This window comes from Podarcis tiliguerta, assembly GCF_965153285.1.
Source record: "Podarcis tiliguerta genome assembly, chromosome: 1".
NCBI classification, from domain to species: Eukaryota; Metazoa; Chordata; class Lepidosauria; order Squamata; family Lacertidae; genus Podarcis; species Podarcis tiliguerta.
The window spans coordinates 47,727,465-47,736,169 of NC_139534.1; the positions used below are offsets into that span (position 1 = coordinate 47,727,465).

The 8,705-nt window shown below is 44.9% G+C and overlaps 1 protein-coding gene across 2 annotated transcripts in view; it reads right to left on the reverse strand.

Annotated features, from left to right (window-relative positions):
- The window catches only part of MRAS (muscle RAS oncogene homolog), a 43,788-nt gene extending 35,545 nt beyond the window's left edge, over positions 1–8,243 (reverse strand). Inside the window, exon 1 of one of the 2 annotated variants that reach the window (XM_083431171.1) lies at positions 8,085–8,243. The gene's annotated coding sequence lies outside the window, so the exon portion shown is untranslated. The remainder of the gene's footprint in view (positions 1–8,084) is intronic. The other variant, XM_083431173.1, reaches the window with a different exon arrangement.
- Positions 8,244–8,705: the final 462 nt, after the last annotated feature.

Consider the following 8,705-nt stretch of genomic DNA (forward strand, 5'->3'; position numbering starts at 1 on the left):
CTGGTATGTGGAGACTTCTGCCTTGGGATGGAGAGTTGGCCAGATGACATCTTGGGTTCCTTCTAGCTTTGCAATATACCTATGGTCCATCTAGCCTATGACCGACTCAGAAGAAGACTCTAGAGTCTAAGAAGCTGCTTTCTATATGTTGCCAAATAAGTGAAAGACAAACAGGATGGTGCGGGACCAGTTTGGGATTTGGGTCTGATCCAGCAGGGAACTCCTCAAGTACAGACAGAATTTGAATTTTGAAAAATGAATCAATTATAAATAAGGAGAAGGGCTTTATTGTATTTGGTGCTATGGTATGGTATTTTAAGATGCAGTAAGGTAAAGGTAAAGGGACCCCTGACCATTAGGTCCAGTCGTGACTGACTCTGGGGTTGCGGCGCTCATCTCGCTTTATTGGCCGAGGGAGCTGGCGTACAGCTTCCAGGTCATGTGGCCAGCATGACTAAGCCACTTCTGGTGAACCAGAGCAGCGCACGGAAACGGTGTTTACCTTCCTGCCGGAGTGGTACCTATTTGTCTACTTGCACTTTGGCGTGCTTTCGAACTGCTAGGTTGGCAGGAGCAGGGACCGAGCAATGGGAGCTCACCCTCTCGGGGGGATTCAAACCACCGACCTTCTGATCGGCAAGCCCTAGGCTCTGTGGTTTAACCCACAGTGCCACCCACGTCCCTTAAGATGCAGTAGTCCCTTCCTGTTTTCACAGATGCCCCAAATGGAAAACAGCAAGCAGCACCTGAGAACAATAGCATGATTTCCAGCAACTGGTGTTCAGAAGGATTTCACCTCCAGCCGTGGAAGCAGCGCACAGTCTCCAGAATGGCTAGCAGCCATTGACAGACTTATCCTCCACGGTTTTGTCTCTCTCTCTCTTTTTTTATAAAACCATCCAAACTGGAGGTCATCACTGCCTCCTGTGGAAGTGAGTTCCATATTTTAACTACGATACCAGGGAACTCAGAATAATGAGTTGATCGTATTATTAATAGATATCCCCTTTGATATATGGTGCGTGATGGATGCTTTTAACTGAATTCTTCTTGCATAACATATATAGATGGAAAATAATTATGCACACACACACATACTTGCCTGCCTCAATTCTATTTGCAAGAACTCAGGTAGGGGGTGATCACATGGCTGAGCACCTAATTCCCCACCTACCCCCCCCCCCCATTCAGCCATCAACACACCCAAGAATGACTTATTTGTTCCACACGGAATAGCACGAAGTTTCCGAGGCACACACAGAGCAGTTCTTGCTCCATGCAGTCCTAGCCTCCTGTTGCTGCATCTTCTGCTAGGAAGCACACGCGAGGCACTGTGCCAGTTACGAGCGTGATTCATCATCTCCATGCTCTCCACTTACATCACGATGCACCGCTGCCAATTAAAAGCACAAGCCTACGTATGGCCGGGGCTGGCGTCCAGCTGCTTGGGCAGACGGAACCCATCAGGTTTGATTTTTTTTCATGTCTCTCTGGTGTCTCTTTGGCAGCCCCACCCTCACACAGTTAGCATTTCTCAGGCCAATAAAGGCAGAAAAAGCAAAAAGCAAAACCCCTTTGCTGTTTCAGATTGCGGATCAGTTGTTCATCCATCCCATTTCACTTTCTTGGGATGTTCCACCCAGTTTAAGAATCTCTCTCTCTCTCTCTCTCTCTCTCTCTTGTAAGGAAAAAAGGGGGAAGGCGTTTTATTTTATGCAATGTTCACTTCCTCTGTAAAACTGTGAGTAAGTGAAATCAGCCCGCAAGTCTGCTAGTAAACAGAAATTGGGTTTCACATCCTTCCTGGACAAATAAAGTCGTGAGTGTGTGTGTGGTCACCAAAGCTATTCTTGAGATGATAAGAATGACAAGATCTCACTCTGCAACAGATTACACGGAAGTTCAATCAGAGTCATTTTTACTTAAGGTCAAACTACGTGTAGCTTGCCTTTGCATCGTTTATAGCCTGCACACAGAGCAGATTGGGGTGCATGACACTGGGGTAGAGGGCTTTAACCCTTTGCCCCCCTCTCCCTGTCCTGTAATCCCAAATACAGCCCTCCCTTATGCCTGCTACTTGCAATGAGAGGAAAACTGTACAGAGTTATCCCTCTTTGGGGAAAGGTACATAGGCTAGAAGGCAGAGGAGGACTTGGAGTGTAAGCAGAATTGAGGGGCGAAACTTGTCTTGATGGGGTAGGGCCTACCTTGATCAGGCAGGGGTGATCAAATCACATAGTCAAGCACCCCAGTCCGTAGCTATAGAGCTTTGTTCCAACTAAGCAAGCATAGGGTTGCTTTGTGAACCTAGGAATACAAGACTCCCATCTTCTTTCTATAGGCTGCATGATAACCTCTGACCTTGCTGTTAAGAGTATGATCTGGTCGGAACCCAGATCTGACGGAGTGAACTTCCTTATGTTCCTCTCCATTTTTGCGGTTATAATAAATGCAGCTCCACCAGCAAAAGCCACACCATGCCAAAGCTGAAGACACAACCCTCTTTGTCTAGATATAGCAAAACCGATAACTCTTGTGTGCTTTAGCAGAATTGAAAAATAAAATACCCAAAGCTAGGAGACAGGCAAATTAGTAATATTCACCTAACCAGCCCCATCAGCAAAAGCCCTGTGCAATAACCTCTACTTGCATCATGGGGCTTTCCTCCCCCCTGCAATTGGCCCTGGGGGCAGTGGTTGGGAGAAGCCCAGAAGAGCATATGGGGGGGGGGGCATTGTTCTGTCTGGCAAGCTGGAATACTTCTGCAGGCATGAATGATTAGAACAGTGTGAAGTTGAATTCTACCTTCAGTATTTAGAACACCCACAAAGTATATATTTCATAAGCTATCTGTATTTGCCAAAATTTAAGAATAGTTGGCAGGCCACCCCTTCAGCAGGCAGCATGTTTTGGGGGCCAGTTCTGATGAGATGCTCTTTCTCCATAAGTCAGCAGGCAGGAAAAAAGAGGCATGAATCTGACAGGAAGATGGAGGCATCATTCCTATACTAACATACCTGCGGTAGCTGCTGATTCATTTTCAAGGGCAGCCCCACGTACAGTGCATTGCAGTAATCCAACCAAGAGATAATCAGAGTGTGGATTACTATAGCCAGGCTCTGTCCAAGTATGGTCATAGCTGGCAAACCACTGGGCACCCAGGGTCAAAGCAGGATCTAAAGTGCTCCTGAACGACGTGTGTGTGTGTGTGTGTGTAACCATATTCAGAGCTGGGCTACCTAATTTCCAGACCAGAGAAGCACCTACCCACAGCATCTCCATCTTGTTGAGATTCAGCTTCAGTTTATAGGTTCTCATCTACTCCATTACAATGGTCTGGCACCTCCCCAGTCTCAACTCCGGGCTGATGGATATGACCCCCTATAATAGGGGGCGGCAACTTTTTGTGCGTGTACCCATGGTAACTATTCATTAGTTGCCTGACTCATTAGTCCCAAGCAGAAGCTGCAGTTGTAGAGCACACCTTATTCCATACTGAGAGTTCTGGCAGCCAGAAGTATTTCACTGCCGTGGGCAAATTGGACTTCTTTGCCAGTTAACTTTTCCCTTGCTAATTTCTCTTAATTGCATCCATCCTAGAACCCAGCCCCACACAAATGGATTTTTGCAGCCATTTAAAATGTCCATCGATTTCCAGCAAATGTTATGGGAAGATTCAGTTTCAGGGTCAGGACCTTTCATGTTGTATTGAATATATTTAGGGTATATATGCTTCTTTTTGATGCTGACAGAGTCCCCCTAACACTACACATGCATTTTTATTATTATTATTATCAAGGGACTGATTCCTAAAAGGGAAATACATTTCATTAATGCATTTTTAAAAATTAAAATACTTCTATACCACTTTCACAGCAATTCAGAGTTGTTCATAGTGAATGTCTTTTTAAAAATCCAATTAAAACTGAAAACACAACAACATCATTACAGAATTTCTTGAACTATAGAAAACAGTTTTTTAAAAAATTAAAAAAACCCAGAGCTAAATGGATGAGGTGTGTCTTACACCAGCTCCAAACAGATGGGAAGAAGATCCATAGTTTGTAAGCATCCAACAAGATCTGGAGGTTCACAGGGTCCCCACCCCTGCGGGAGGCGATCAGGAGACCTCATTTGGCAAGTGGGCTCGTATCTTAATCTGAAACATTTTGTCCAACTGGTTTGGTGGGGCAGTGCAATAGATCTTAGAAGATTACAAACTCGATTACAGCTTTTGGCATAGCACAATGAACAATAAAAGGTGGCAACATGTAGAATACAAGCTGCCAAAAAGGACAACATAAAAGCATACACCATACAATACTATGAAGGCATAAATGCCTGTGAAAACAAGAAAGCTAATAGCTATATAAGTCATGAATCTCACTAGGAGGTCTTGCTTAAGAATAACCTACCATGCAAGAATGTTCCAATGATAAAGGTAGGTGTGTGTGTGTGTGGGGGGGGAGTAATAGGAACACAGAAAGACTCAAGTGAGGCATATGGTCCTATTTAACCTTTAGGGAGATCAGGGCAGCCCATGGAAGGTTATCCTCATTCATCCGCCCAGCAACCCAGTGAGTTGGTTAGGCTACGACACAGTAAATGGGCCAAGGCTGTCCGAGGAGTTTAGTGCAGCCTTTCGCAACCACCAGGTATTTTGGACTACAACTCCCATCAGTCCCAGGAAGAATGGCCAATGATTAAGGTTGCTGGGAGTTGTAGTCCAAAACATTGGGAGGACCCAGGTTAGTGAAATACTGTATGGGCTTAGTGGCTGAATCAGCAGTTGAACCCAGTCAAGCACTCTATCCACTACAGCACGCTTGACTTGATTGTCACACACTGCATTCACAATGGATTCCTTCATACATCTCTTGTCTTTGGGGAAAATGAACCATCTATTTAGTTGTATCAATTGACTCCTCACCAAGACTTGATACTCTGTGTGCATGCGTGAGGCATCTTGGCTGTGAGTCCTGGAAGACCTGCTCCTTGCCTTGCAGGCCTTTTCCCACCTGGCCTGGGATGACAGAGCCCTGAGTGACTCCAATGACAAAAACAGAGGCTGTTGCACTCTTGTTGGTTTTTTGTATCTTTATTTTAGATCTTGTTGTGAGTTATGTGGAAATTGTTCAGTCTGTCTGCGTACTTTTGATGTTTGGTTTACTGATTATGACTGCTTTTGTTATGTTGCAGTTATTATTATTATTTTCATGTTGTAAGCCACCTTGAACATGGATAAACTGTGGCAACGTGGCATACAAACAACTTGATATATGTATCTTCTGATCTTCCAGTCTTTGCGTTTTATTTATTGAAAATACTTATACCCACATTCCTCTCAATGGATACTAAGTTAACAAATAAGGCAACCATACAACAGAGTTACTAAATGTAGCAACAGCAAATTAAGGCAGCTAAAATCTGCCAATCGCAGAGCAGGTTAAACAATCCAGACCTTGGACTAAATCAGTGTTGGCTCAGGTTGCTCCACTTAGTGGAGGGCATTCCACATCACTGCAGAGAAATCTCTCCCCACCACAAAACAATACTTTTACTTTCTTGTGAAAGTGATGTCGACTCCTAGACAAAAAACAACAACACAAAAAACCCAGCCACAAACAGGCAATGCATTTAAAATTATGAATAAGCCTTGGTTTAAAAGTTCATTTACTTATACTATGCCATTCTTCCAAATCCACTCCTTCACTTTACAATAGTTGCGTGAGAAAGATTAATCTAAAACAAGGGTAAGCAACATGGTGCCCTCCAGATGTTGCCGATGGCAACTTCTATCATTCTCAACTATTGGCCATGCTAGCTGATGGAAGTGGAGCTGGAGGGTACCAGTGGCTACTGTGGAACTAAGGATAGTGACTGGTCCAAGAACTGTCTGCAAGTTTGATGAGGTGCCTATAGTTCTTCCCATCCATCTCCTCTCTCGTCTTTTCACCAGCCCTCCTCCCCTGTCTGCACAAAAGGAAACATGCTTGCAAACATTCCATATCTCTTCTATATTCCACCATGCATCAGAGGCATTCATGCAAGGCACAAATACGAGTTTCAAAAGGGCCTTTTAGTCCTGTGACAAAATGGGCTAGCAACAATTTGCATTCTGAACTGATGCAGCTGAGAATATGGAAGCAGTGAATCCGGGCAGAAACATGGCATGTGGTGAATGGGGGTGCAGGGAAGGCAGCTGCCCCCCTAAACCATGTACATAAATAAAAAATTGTGTCGCAGATAACTTGGTTCTGCCCCACCCCCCTAAATCCTGGCTATGCCCGTGATGTGGCGTATGTAGTCAAACAGTTTCCCCTCTTACAGGCTCAAGTTTGCAGCTACACTTGCAATGTGGCTGAAGCGTTGTTGTGACAAAGGGGCAACAGTTTCCATGCACGCCACTGCAGGAGACGCAAATGCATAGAATAGGCATAACACATTGTGCTAATCCCCGCCCCCCACGTACAAGGAAAATCACGTGCAAAGAAGCCCTAAATGTTGCAAGCTAGATGTGTGGCAATGCTGTCACATGGCTACATGCCAAAGAGTCAAGTCACATGCAACTTTTTGAGAGAAGCAGTTCATCACAAGGTTATTTTACCTCATCCATTTCACATTTCGACCCTCAGAGGGATAACCATATTAGTCTATTACTTTGTGCGTGACACAAAAGAAGTAGCTCCTTAAAAAGGCTGAAAAGTTTACTGTGACAAAAGCTTCTGAGGATGAGAGTCCATTCCATCTGATGCACTGAAAAACTATTCTTTTCTTGTTTTGACATTGTCAAGCACAGATACACCCTCTGAACTATTAATAATGATCAGTATCAGTTTCTTTCTTAAGGCTGCAATCCTATGCATACTTTCATAAGACTGACAGGGGCTTGCTTTAAGAGCAGAAGAACAGAGGCTTCGGCTGTAAACTCCTACAAGAAATTGAGCAAAGATGGGGTAATCCACTTTCCAACTATTCATATTTTCACTTAGCGAAGACCACAGTGCCAGATTCTGGACAAACCCAATACTACAGAACACCGAATCAATCTGGCAGATCAGCCTTATGTTACTTATATGAATTGGCTTAACTACTGACTGGGTTTTTCCTCATGAAATCTGTTTCATACCTAGCTAGAGACCAGATTTTCAGCCAGGACATTAGATTCTGTATGCTAGTTGTTCTTTGTGTACACAAAAAAAGCTCCGTTAAGGCTGCAACCCTAGAACCACTTACTTGGGAGCAGTCCCATTAAACAAGGTGAGACTTATTTCTGAGTAAATGTGCATGCTACTGTGGTATAAGCTTGATATTCATTCATTTCATTCATCTTCCCCTGCTGTGAAACAGCTTTTTGTTTTTCTTTCCAGCTCTTTATTATGTACCTTTCAGGCCAATAGCTTCAGTTCTGAGGCTTTCGGTTTTTGAGCCAATGATTTTTTTAGAAAAGGGAGGTGTATGCATTTTCCCTTTTTTTAAAAAAGTATATTCTTGAAAGGAATCTCCAAAAGCAGCCAGAGAAGAGTCCAAGCATAAAGGTCAGGCATGTGAAATATACTATGATCAACTGAGGCTGCAGTTCTGAATAAATTTAGCTTGGAAGTAAACCGCACTTAGTACAATGGGACATGCTTCTGAGTAAACACAGAACCGACGCGGGGGGCGGGAAGCATTCCTAAGTATGCTGCATAAATTATTATTGCTCACGAATAACTGTACTGCTAAACAGTTACCAAAAAAGAGGCTTCTCCCTGTATCGCCCAACAAATTAGGTCATCCGAACAGAACTATATTTAGTCATTTAAAGAACAGAAAATAGTTTGCAGGAAAGAGGCGAACTACACAGGCAAAGTTCTTCACTGGCACCTCTTCGAAGGGGTAGAATTATAACTGGCCTGGCTAGTTAATACGAAGAGAGATTTACATTTCTGGAAATGAGAGATCTGCAAGTTACAGGGTGTGCAGCGTTTGACAATCACAAGCTTTGATAGCAGAACTCTGCTCAAGATTCACATGCATCGCCTCTCGGTGGGCGAAAACAAAACAAAAAAGATTGCGCTTTAGGCAGCCCAGAAGTCACTCACCGCCAGCACCCGGCTTGGCCCAAGCCTCGCCCGTCCCAGGACAAGCCGCTCTCTGGCTCCAGTTGGCGCTTCTTTCTCTTCAAAGTAAATCCATCCCTTTGGAAAAGCACTCCGAGGAGAAGATGGTCATGAAACCGCCCCCTCCCCGTCAGTCACGCCTTCTCCTGCCCCCTCCCCGTTTGCGACCAATCAGCCCAGCTCTACCCTCTTAAAGCTACAGCGACCTCCCTGTGGGGTTCTTTAAAGGCCGACCGGGACGATTACAAATAGAATCGGCTCAAACGCGCGCGGGAAGGAGGCGGGGAGGGAAGAAAGCGATTGGCAGGCTTTATTTTTCTGAACGGGTTTGCTTAAGACTGACAGAGACGGAGACAGTCTTTTTGGCATCGGGGTCAGCAAGAGCGGTCCCCCCTCCTTCAGGAAAATGGTCCGGTCCTGCCCAAGTCCCCTCCATGAATTGGCTTTTAAGGTGGACTTACAAGGTGCAGGCGTTTGGGCGGCGGCGACACCTTAAGGGGGCATTAGACGCGCTGCTCCTTCAGTCGTTTGGGATTCCTGGCCGTTTGCACGTGGGCTTGCTGGAGGGATCGTCCAGCAACGGTTGAGAAGGGAGGGGCGGCG